The sequence below is a fragment of the Excalfactoria chinensis genome, chromosome Z, assembly GCF_039878825.1.
Source record: "Excalfactoria chinensis isolate bCotChi1 chromosome Z, bCotChi1.hap2, whole genome shotgun sequence".
NCBI classification, from domain to species: domain Eukaryota; kingdom Metazoa; phylum Chordata; class Aves; order Galliformes; family Phasianidae; genus Excalfactoria; species Excalfactoria chinensis.
Genome location: NC_092857.1, coordinates 7,006,889 through 7,018,827, shown reverse-complemented (window position 1 = coordinate 7,018,827; position 11,939 = coordinate 7,006,889).

Genomic DNA, 11,939 nt, shown 5'->3' with positions numbered 1-11,939 from the left:
TGTTAGTTCTCTGCCATCCTCCCCACCACTCTGTGTTTCACTTTCTTGCTTGATCTTGCCTTTCCTTCTTAGCTTTAAGGGATGGACAAGTTTCCTTTTGGGGCAGCTCCTCTGGCTCTTGCGTGTCTTTTATCTGTCAGCTCCTGAGGTTCCAGAGACCTGTGGAAACTGAATGTGACATGCAGAGCCTGTGCCAGAGAGCACGATGAGATTACTTGCACTGCATGTTCCAGCCTTGCCAAGGCAGAACATTTCCTCTCACTATGGCTTTGTAGGTGGCCTCATGGACTAGACCTAGAAGGTAGGACTGATCCTACAGGAGTCATAACCTGTCTCCCTCTGTGCTGAACTCCAGAGATGTGGGTAATTAAGCTTTTTGCCTTAGTTTCCGATTTCCTAAGAAGCTCACATTTGTCTGAAAGCTGTAAAAATATTGATTTGCTCTACTGATAATTGTTACCTCTACAACCAGAGAGGCTTTGAGATTCCTCTTTAGCCTTTTTTTCCCCCTAGATTATTGCTAAAACATTTGTCTGTTTCTTCCCTCCCTCTTCTTTCTGTTTTCATAAGGCAGAACAAGAGACTTAATCATGGATATGGGCTTTGCTGTGCATCATGGTGTTGGGAAACACACATCTCTTCCATAAGGGTTACAGCTAATGTCAGTCAAGAGCTAACAACTCTCTGAAGATCCATGGGACAGAAGAAGGGATTGAGAGCTGAAGGACCAGCCTTAGAAGCAGTGGTGTTAACCACTGTAAGGAGAAGGGCAGAGGATAGGAGGTTTTCTAGGGATCTGTTGAGGGAACTGCCTCATGAGTGGGGAGCATGGAATAAAAGATGAAGGTACATCTTTGAAAACCATTAGGTGATGTCGAAGGCACCTGGGCTATCCAGGGCTGGGAGTCAGCTCCTTTATGGTAAACACTGTTGGCTTCTCAGGTGGGGTTTGGCTGGCTGAAGGAACTGAATAAATATCGTCATGCCTGAAATAACATCCCATCACCTCAGTGTCTCATAGACCCTTCCAGCTCTATGCTCAGTCCATGGCAGTATAGGCATAAGGTCTTTGAACGTGCTGCCAGGATGGGTGCTACCATGCCAAGTTGTTGCTCAGCTTCTGTGGCACCATTCAGCCACTGTTGTCTTCTGTTCTCCCAGCCACGTTCAGACATTTTTTCCTTGGGAATCTGATCTGGAAAAAAAAAAAAGCAACATTTCTGAAGCAGTTATTAACATTGTGCAGTGCAGCATGTTGGTTTTTTTTTTTTTTTTTTTTTTTTTTTTTTTTTTTTGTTTGTTTGTTTTTTTTGCCATTTTTTTTGCCATTGCTTTTGGTCAAGTGTCAGTCTCAGGCATGATGAGAATTCAGACTTCTTGATTTTCTTTCCCCTTTGGTACATCCTGGGCTACAGACATGTGAACAGCAGCAATAAAGACATTACAGCTTAACGAGTTGTGGTGAGCTGTGTGGTCCCAGCCCATCCAGTAATATGTCAAAACATCATTTGTAGCTATCTGTTTAGCTGTGGACTTACTACACCAGTAAATGATCTGTTATTCCTGGCTAAGGCTTTGCTTTTATTTGGCTCACACTGAGAAAAGGTGTGAGACCAGAAACCCACAGTTTGTATCTTGATGCTGTTCCAAACGGAACCAGAGCCACTGCAGGTCACTGGCTTTGTATAAATTAGAGTACAGTTTTCCTGGGGCCATCAGGGACTCTCCCTAATCCTACTGCAATTCAAAGAGCTTTTCTGGCTAACATGTCTTTTTCACATACTATTTACTTTACTTGCACATTGCATAGTCCACACAGGTGAATGAAGTACAGCTTGTAAGTTTCCTGGAGTATTGTATTATCATGGGCAGGAGAGAGCATTAGCACACCCATTGGCAAGGCCTTCTTGGAGTGACAATTCAACAAGAACTGCAATGTTAGCCAAGCTAAAGAAAAGCAAATAAAGAATTTGCCTACAAAAGCCAAACAAATAGAAGAGTTAGATAGGCTGGAGGAAGAGATGAATAAGAGAAACTCACACTTTGTGCAAGTCATCCCGAGGTTTGCCTGCGTGAGATTTCTCTCTGTCATGGCACTTAGTTCTCTGCCCGCCTTGTTCCTCTTTGCTCATGCAAACTGCAGCAGTAGATTGTCTCTCAAAGGAGCAAATGCAGATCTCAATATTCATTTTCCTTTTATATCCAAACCCAAGGCCAAGTTACGCTCAGATTCAGATCTTGCTCCCTCTCCCTCTGCAAATGACCTCTTTCATTATGGACTTGTTTAGGAAGATATCTTTTCCCTGTGAAATTATTTAATTTAAATCGTTACCATATGATGGGGCAGGACACTTCTCCCACACATAGCAGCACATGTGGCTCACTACAAGCTTTGGATTGAGACTGACACAGTAGTAAACCAAGAGTGATTTGGCAGAGGGTGACTTATCCCTTATCTAGATTTTGAGGTCTGCAGTCATTCATTCACATACTGTACTACAATGACAGGAGACTTGCAGTTAGGATCCTACAGATCTGTGTTTGCCTCAAAATACAAACTTATCTTAGATGGTATCTTGGATTACTGGTGGACTCATGCACATTTTCTTGATAGTGGTGCCAGTATGAGCACTGTCTGCCACAGATCACTCACCTCTGTTTCCAAAATGGCATGGGAACTTTCAGGACTGGTCTGTCTGAAATCAAATCCCAAATGAATCTGACTCATTTCTCAGTGGAAGCAGTTCCCCACTGGCAAGCTGATGGGAAGACTGACTACATGAGTTTTGTTTAGAAGAGGTCTCTGGGATCTCCTGTCCAGCCTTCTGCTTGGACTAGCTTTGCTATCCTGAGCTCAAGCTGGCTGGCTTTGGATTTATTTACCCACCCCTGTAGCTGCCCTTCAACTCACTGTTGGTTTTTGTCTCCCTTCTGCCTCTTCCTTGCTAGGCTGAGCAATCCCAGCTCCCTCAGACTGCCAATAGAACTGGTGGTCCATCTCCTCATCTTGGCTTCCCTCCTTCATCGCCATTTCTTGATATCTCCCTTGATTTGGGTTCAACAACACAGACAGAAGCTCCCGCTGTCCTAGCTCAGCCCAGGTTTGCCCAAGCTGAGATGAGGCTCATATTCAGCCTGACAATAAGGTAAGATGTGATGGTGAAAGGAGAGCAGGAGTGTTCTTCATAGGTACCTGACCTGATGATGGACCCTTCTCTGCAGACTCAGCATTGTGCTAGTGAAGGTGCACAGCTTGCACACCCGATGTGGCTCACACTAAAGGACAGTTCTTCAGCTATTTGTGAATGAAAAACCCCAGCAGCTGACTCACACTCAAGGGGATCTCAAAGAAAATCCCAACTGTTTCATGAAGAGAGGTGTGTCTTAACCCTTCCTTCTGATTTACTCCTCAGCACAATGACCCAGGAGCACGTTAAGGAAAATGTGGGAAGCACCATCGTTATACACGATATCTGTTGCTTGTGGTCTGTAAAGATCTCAACAGATATCACTGAGTATGTTTGCTCTAATACCCTGGGAAAATTCCAGTGCAGTTAATTACCTCCTGCCTAATTCAATTCACATTTAATAGGGTGGCAACATTCAAACTAATGCCTGCAGGATAGATGAGTGGTGGGAATCAGAGCCTCATAGAAAAAAGGATTGGGAAGAAGTGGTAGAAATCCATTGCAAATCACTGTTTGAGGAAAAGACTCCTTTCCCTGCCCCAGAAAGTCCAGAACCAATTCCTCTTTTTCTGAGCTGTGCCAGCCTGAAAGTGTGGGAAGAAATACTGGGCTGTGGTTCTTCTAGAAGGGTGAGTCCACGAACCATTATGGTATATGTGGTGCTATGAGAGATGCAACAAATCCATCTGCAAAACTCTTCACTTGCAAACGTCACGACAGAGACTTCTGTGTTCTCACTAGACTTTCTTGTATGTGTTATATGGACCTTTATTTCCATGCTGTCACTCCTAGAGAAAAGTTTTCAGCTTTCCAGACCTCAGGGAGAGCACCGATACTGTGAGCATACAACTGTGTCAAGTGTGCAGTCTCTGCATTACAGACCTGACAACATTTCCATCCCATGTCCAGCTTTGGGTATTCAGACGTTATCTGAAGCAGAGGAGAAGCAGAAATACTGTCAGGACAGTTGAAGATGGGCATGCAGAGGGGCAAAAAAACCCACCCCATCTTAAACATGGCTACCATAGCACTCGCTGTTGTACTGCATATTCCTATACAGTCCTGCCTTCCCAAACACAAGCTGAATTTCTCCCTGGAAGTACAAAAGGAAAAATCTCTGCCCTGGCAGCAGCTTGTTATCTGTGCTCCAAGTTTTTTGAGATCATATCTACTGTGTTTATTAGTTTTCTTAATAAATTGGCAGCCTTGGTGGGCTCTGAGCCAGGTACGTTTGCTGAAAGATTTATCAGAGATCCTACGAGCCCAGATAGGTCAAGACGGGGTAAGAAGACAGTAACAGCTGCTCCATATCAGCCTCTTATCTTTGCTTTTAGGTCCACTGGGTACTGCAGGCAGGCAAGAAGAGATACATCTCCCTTACCTCCGGCATGAAGCTGTACCACTACAATTCATCTACTGAATGTAAACTGAGATTTCCCCTCAGCGGTCTCCTGGTGTTGACATCCTATGATTTTCTCCCCCACAGGGGACCTGGCTCCCTGTTGTTTATCTCATTGCCAGTTGCCAGTTTTCCCCTTTCTTCTTTCCAGAAATGATGCCCAGGCTGTCGCTGCTCAGACAATACCTGTCCCAGGGCAGGCACTGCCCCTGTGAACAAGATAACCTATGAATTGTAATGGAAAATGGATGATGTGCAGCCCACTGCTTGGCTGCCTTGGGATCATTCCCTGACTTACCGCTAATAATCCAGTCCTGAAAGTCCGATCATCGTCCTACTGAAAAGCAGACACTTAGATAACGCCTGAAACAAAAGTGGTGTCCACCCATGCAACCCTGGACCTCCATCTCTTAGCTCTGTTCTGTAAGACAACAACTGCTTGTGAATCCCTGATTATGACTGGGGTTAGTCATCTAAAGGAAAGTTCAGAGCCTCCAACTGATTTCTGAGCCCTGAGAACAGACCTGCTGCAGGCATTTTGTCTCTGCAAATACAGGAGGAGAAAACAGAGAGTAGGACACAACTAGATTGTTCCATTTCAATCCAAATTGAGTCAATTACTCATCCAACTGTGCTCTCCTTGTTATGCACTTAAGGGATATTCTCACCTAAGTGATTTCTGAGCCAGAGTCTTATTTAGAGGGTGTGTTATAATTCAATTAGCAAGCTGGGACAGCTCTCCCTGGCAAGCTTGAGGTATTGAAAGGAGCTTGGCTTCATTGGATGAAGATAATTGGGGAGATTGGACGAAGGAGAAAGAAAAGAGAGGAGAAAGCTGGTTTCATCTAGTTGTGCTTACAATATGTTAAGTAATCATATAACTTGGTAGTAATGATTCATCTTGGAGATGCCTTCTGAAAGTTGTAGGCTAGTTGAGTCTTGCAGTCATGCTCTAGGCTGAAGTGAGCAGAGAAAACATCTCTGGCTTTGAGGGCTTGTTAAATGTTGTGTAAGGGAACAGGATCGCTTCTCCAGTGGAAATGGGGACTAACTCTGGAGACATCAATCTGCCTGGCTGGGGGTTCTCAAAACAGCAGAAGCAGTCACTGTTGGTGGAAGGTATCCTTGAAATGAGATGTCCTTCTTGGCGGTGGAAAATGTGGGGCTTTGCCAGAAGACTGCTTTTGGCAAAGTCTTATCTTGCCAGCTGTAACCATGGCATAGCCCACATATGAGTGACATTAATTAGACATTTCCTGTGGGGACCAAAGGCTCTTTGGGTCAGTACACTGGCCTTTTGTCCAAGATTATGGAATTTTAATCACAGCTTTGTTTTGTTTTGTTTTGTTTGTTTGTTTGTTGAGGCTTTTCCTCATCCTTCCTCGTGGAAACCCATTCCTCTGTCTGCAGAAGTACTGTAGTCTATTCCTTAATAGTCAGATCAGCTGAGGAGAGGGGCCAAAGTTATATGCACTTCGTGTTACTGGCAGAACGTTAAGCATCATATTCTTAGATTCTATTTATTTATTTATTTTTTCTAAGAACATATAGAAAGCCAAAACCTGGAGAGCCGGAGGCAAAGGAAGGTCTGTGAAACTGAAATCTCCAGTTGATTCCTGGAACGAGAATGTCTTCTCATTTATTTGAGTTTCCAAATGTAGAGTGACTTCAGTTTAGCCCCGTATGACAAGAAATCAGTCTTCCTGCCTCCCTTGCAGGAAGAGCACTGAATCGATGTTCATGATGGAGATGCATGTACCTCCAGAAGGATGAACCTGGGACCATATCAGAGGTCCCACCAAGAGCTAGTGATGGAAATGGGATTTGTGCTTCCATGGTACCAGGTCAGGATGCTGACACATCATTCCACAGCAGGGATTTGAACAAAACCAGGTCTGAGTTCTGAATAAATTTCACTTCATTTCGCCAGAATGCCTAATGTAAGTGTTAGGTAGCAGATATGTTTTCATACACTCCTGACCCAGCATACACCACACTGAATTCAGAGTTAGAGTGTAATTCTCTGCCAACATCAGCAAAGCTAAACCTGGGCTGCTGCCACCTTGTCCTCTCTGTGCCTGCCAATAGAAAGAGCTGGCTTTCTGCCTACCCAACTCCATCCTCAAGAACCCTTCAGCTCTGACAGAACAATATGGGAGGAAATATCTATTCCTTGGCCCAGAAAAAAAGTCAGGTCAAGTCCTGTATTTCTGCAGCACTTCTCACCTTGTTCATAAATAGCAGGTCTTGGTGGGTACAGACCCATATGGAACACAAAAGTTATTACACTGTCAACAGGTAGTAAAAAAAGAGATGTGTTTAGACTGGTGTAGCTGTAGCAAACCTTACATTATGCAATATGTCTTGCCACACCTGTGCATGGCTTTTTGACTAGGAGAGCCTTCTTGGTGTCATTGCAATGGGATTGTCAAGAGAACAAGCGTCGTAAGAGAAGGTGGCAGTAACATGGTAGGATTGCTTATGCTGTCTGAGACCATGAGCAAGTTGCTTAGTGTATAGGAACTGGTCTTGCCTCTTTCTGCACATACATGCAGTACTCGCATAATATCATCTTGTGAATCTGTGATCTTATTAACTTTAGATCATCTGATGTAGAGAACCTTGTAGAGCCACAGGGAAAAACCATGCACAGGAGCCATAGGCTCCTCAGATGGGACTTGGCTTGCATGTTAAGACTCTCACACACAGGTGCCATCTGAAATGCCTCACAGTATCTGAAAAACTGTCATGTAGCTGTCAGACCTGACACAGGACCTACAGCTATCCCATCACAGCAGCTTAGGACAGCAACTCGAGGGAGCATGCAGCAAATACCTATGTTTGAGCCCTATCTCAATGACTATGTTTAGAGTTCCATACCATCTCCATCACTGTGCTGCCTCAAAACTGAACACTTTTCTTGGTCTTCAGCTTCAAAACTGGACAAGCTTGTGCACTGGAAGTACAGGTCCCTCTGCTGGGGTGTGCAGACTGTAACCATCTACTTAACCATTCATTCTTGTGTTGTCCAATAGAATGATTGCATATGTCTGCCAAAGACTCAGCTTCCTCTTTGCTTTTGCTTTTCTTTAATCCCTCTTTTGCCTCTGTACATGGAGCTGCATCTGCAAACTTTTCACTGCTGATGCCACCTTCTTTTCTACGGGCAAAACTATATCTAGAACACTCCTTCAAAGTGTAGTTGCATTTCTCATTAACAGATCACAAAATGATGGTTGTTCATGCCAGGATTTTCTGAGCTTTATTGCCTGCTTGTATTACCTGACCTCCCATGTGTCAGCCAGGCAGACAAGAAGTAATGAGAGAAGAAGCACTCCTCAGTGTTTAGTCTAATTAGTCCTCAAGAAATTACCCCCTGACCTGACACCAGGTCCTCAGTTAGGCAACTCAATGGTATCGCTGTTCTGAACCAGTTTTGTAGATGGATGAACAGAGATTCCAGTTTTATTCTCCAGTCTTTTCTGTCTTCCTGCAAAAGTTCAAATACGATGTCAAAAACTTTCTTGACGTAAGTTACATTAAGGAGAACTTCTTGCCCTCATAGGAAACTGCCCTCATCTCTTAAGAAGCCTTTTTTTTTTTTTTTTTTAAGTACCCGTCTGTCTTCTTTCACATTTGTTTTGATTTTCATTCTACATCTGCCTAATTTTCATTTCCATACATTTCATACAACCAGTTCAGGAATTTCCCATGTCTTCTCTGTGTGGCGTTATTTTTTCTTTACTCATTACACTGCATGGTTAAGTTGTAAAGTAAAATGTTTTAATCTGTTTCCATAAAACCCGATGTCTCTGGGGCAAGTTCATTAAAATTTTGTGGTTTCCCAGATGATTCCTTGAGGTCTAAAAGACAAACAAACCTCGTCTATTTATCAGTATATCACCCATATCTGGTGCATTTATAATATCCCAGGTTTGAAGATGTGGGGCAGATCAATTAAAGATTGTGTCTAGAGGGACTTTGCTTGCATCTGTGTCACTGATATGTTAAGAAGCTTTTTAGTGGGGTGTGTGTTTGTTGTAAAACCTTGATTTTATATAAACAAATATTTTGGAAAGGACCCCAGGATATCTTGCAGTTTGACTTGCTGAAACCAGTATCTTTCTGGTTGGTGTAGCAGAGTGAGGGCCTATGTGTGAATATGTAATTGCTACCATACATTACCACAGAGAGCACTCCTTCCTTCTTGCTTCATAGCTTCACAACAAGCCTGTTTTTTGGAAAGAAAGAAATGGCAGTTCACACTGTTTTGGGCTGAATAGGCAGAAGCCAAGAGGAACGTGCTGTCCATGGAAGATTTTGACTGTCCTTTTCAGGTTTGCCCATCTTTTTTTTTTGCTCATTTCTTCTCTCCAATCCTCCCAACTGATGGCAAGCAATGTCAAAGTTACTTGTGTTTTGAGGACAGCTCTGGACACTGGTCACCGCCAGCTGCTGTTGGTCTCTGACTCCCTGACCACTGCTCCAGGCAGACGGGATGCTCCAGTATGAGCATCTCTGTGCCACACAGCACAGCTCCCTTCATTTGCTGTGGATGCAAGAGGTCAGTACACCTCCACACCCAATGTGCTTTCGGGAACCGAGCTGAAATCTCTACATGCTGTGTGCCCCAATCTGTACCAGCTTGTGCGGTGCTAACACAAGCACACCCACCCTGCATACTGTGGAGGTTTGCTTGGATCTCTCCCTCTTGCCATTCGCTGTTTGCTATTTTTGAGTATTTATCTGAAGTTTGGTGTACTACATGAACGTCCCACAGTGGGATGTGCAACTTGGTCAAACAGTTATTTTGCCTGAGGACTCACCAGTGGGCGTAATTCCTCAAGAATTCGTAGGAAAATGGAATGACAATGAATGTGTTTTCATCATCTCCTGAAAGCAACTAGACTAATAACAGTTCTTGCTTTTTGAATGTGATGGTTGACTAGAAAATCTGCCTCAACCAATGCAACTTTTGAGCAAACCTGTATGACACACATCTGGATGATCTTTATCACACAGTGAATAACGATGGATTGGAACATGATGGGAAAGATGAGCATCATTTCCAAAGCTCGGAGCATATCTCTCAGTGCTCCAGGGCATGGCTTTCTGAGCTTTTCCATACGCAATGTATTACGCTTCATAGTAAGTAATGGGAAAAAAAGGAGACAGAAGTGATAAATGCACAACACCTGGACTTACTGGAAATGTCACGTGTGTTGCACATACAGGCAAAATCCTGCAGCAGAAAGGAATGACGTTGACAGAGTGAGGTCACACGTCTAGGAGATACAATAACAAACACTGCAATTACAGTTCATTCTTAAACTTCAGTTTAAGAACGGGTGGGAAATGAGGTTTGGATCTTCAGACTTCAAAGACCTTTGGTACAAGCAGAGAAGCTGCATCTGCATAAAGGTTCAAAGAAAATCCTGCATGCAAATACTTCCCACCACAGGGAAGGTCTGCAGCCACAGTTTAGCCATTTGTCTTAGGCCTGTTGGAAACACATGTATTATTTGATTTTCTGACTTGGCTGCATCTGTCCTTTCCAAGGCATGTCTTACTCAGCCATGACTACTACTCTCCATGATAAGATCTTATTTCCTGATGGTGGGACTTGGTTAGTAATTAACTGAGTGGGAAGAGAGGGGTGGGAAAGTGATAAAGTCACACTTTTAATAATAAAGGTAATCAAGGGCAAAATCAAATCCCTTTACCATTACACATCTCAAATTTACCAGTATCTCACAAACTGCTTTAAGGGAGGCTTCCTGTGCCAGAGCTGCCCAGATGTGAGCAGCTGAATGCTGGGGAGAGGGAGTGGATGAGTCATGGGCTGAAAAAATCTTTGGTCAGCCCAGCACCTGCAACCCATAGATGCCTCCTCTCCAGGTTGATTTTGGCTGGCTCCATTTTTGCCTACAAAGTTAGGCTTTTAGAGGAAGATTATAAATTCCCCTTCTATTCATTGCTTCCTTCACAAATTCCTGCATAATGCAAAATGAAACCACCTGTTCTTCGTGGGACCTGGGACCTTCATCACCAAGCACAGGGTTTGTTTTTATAGGTGGGAGATTCCTCCTACAGAAAGCAGCAAACAAGGAGGTCTTCTGGAAAAGTCAGAGCCCTTCTTGTATGTTAAGTCAGATCACTCAGGGTCTCAGTTTTCCAAGGGGCAGAGTGGACACAACTTGCTGGAGTCCCCACTTGGAAGAGATCCCGAAAATGCTGAATTTCTATTGCATATCAAGGACCTTAACCACTGTTATTAATAATAAGCGAGATGCATGATTACTAGTACTGTATTACAAGACTTCCTCTCTTACATATTCATCATGTATTAACACCAGCCCACGGCAGCTTCATCAAATGGACCAATAAAAGCCGCCTCAGCTGACGGACTGGAACTCTCCTAGCAAACAAGCTTTGCTGCTGGCAAATAATTACTAAGTCATGTGCTGAAGATGAAGAGGAGGTTAAAATATGAATGTGTGATAAAGAACTTACTTTCTACATCAGCACCGGTGGATGTGATTAAGTAGTTGCTGTTGTCTTGATTACTTTGATGATGACACTGCTGATCATTCATGTAAGAGCAGACAGCTCATTCATCATATTTACATGCATGCAAATCTATCTTCTTCCCAGGATGTCTGAAAAGCAACCAGGTTCACTGGCAATTGTTTCAATTGAAAAGGTAATTGCTGGCCTGGGTACGAAAAACCTGTCAGTGTTAATGTGGCTGTTATCTTAAATGGTATAGGACCAAATGTAAATTAAAAAGTCCCCTGCACTCCTGTGAATGTCCACTGGAACAGGTGCTGGCTCTGAGCTCCCAGAGACCATATTTCCTCTTGGGAATCTCACTGCTATTACAAACCCCGTCTGGGATCTGCTTTAGAGGGTGGTTCCGCCCTATCCTTCTGCTTGGTACCCAACTGGTAATAATAGCATCACTTTCAAAGTGAATACAAGGCTGTGCATAGAGGAGTAGCTGCAGCTACTCTTTCTAGGCAAATGCTAAACCTCTTGCTGACAAACCAAACTGGGACTTCAAGCACTCATGCGTGCTACACCTGGGCTGTTCCCATGGGGCTGGAAGCAGAGCCATGATGCTGCATCTACTGATGGGCTTTTTCTGGAGAAAAAGGTTCATTCTAAATGGCTCGCAGGAGATGGCATACATTCTGGTTGCTGCTCCCACATAAATGGGGATGGCTCTGTTCCTGTGAACCATCAGGATGCCTCTATCCCCTGCTCCAGTTCCAAGTGCTGATTCCCAATCACCACTAGGTGGGAAGAACTGATAAATCCTCACCTCCCTGGTCTGGGTGAAATGCTCAGGG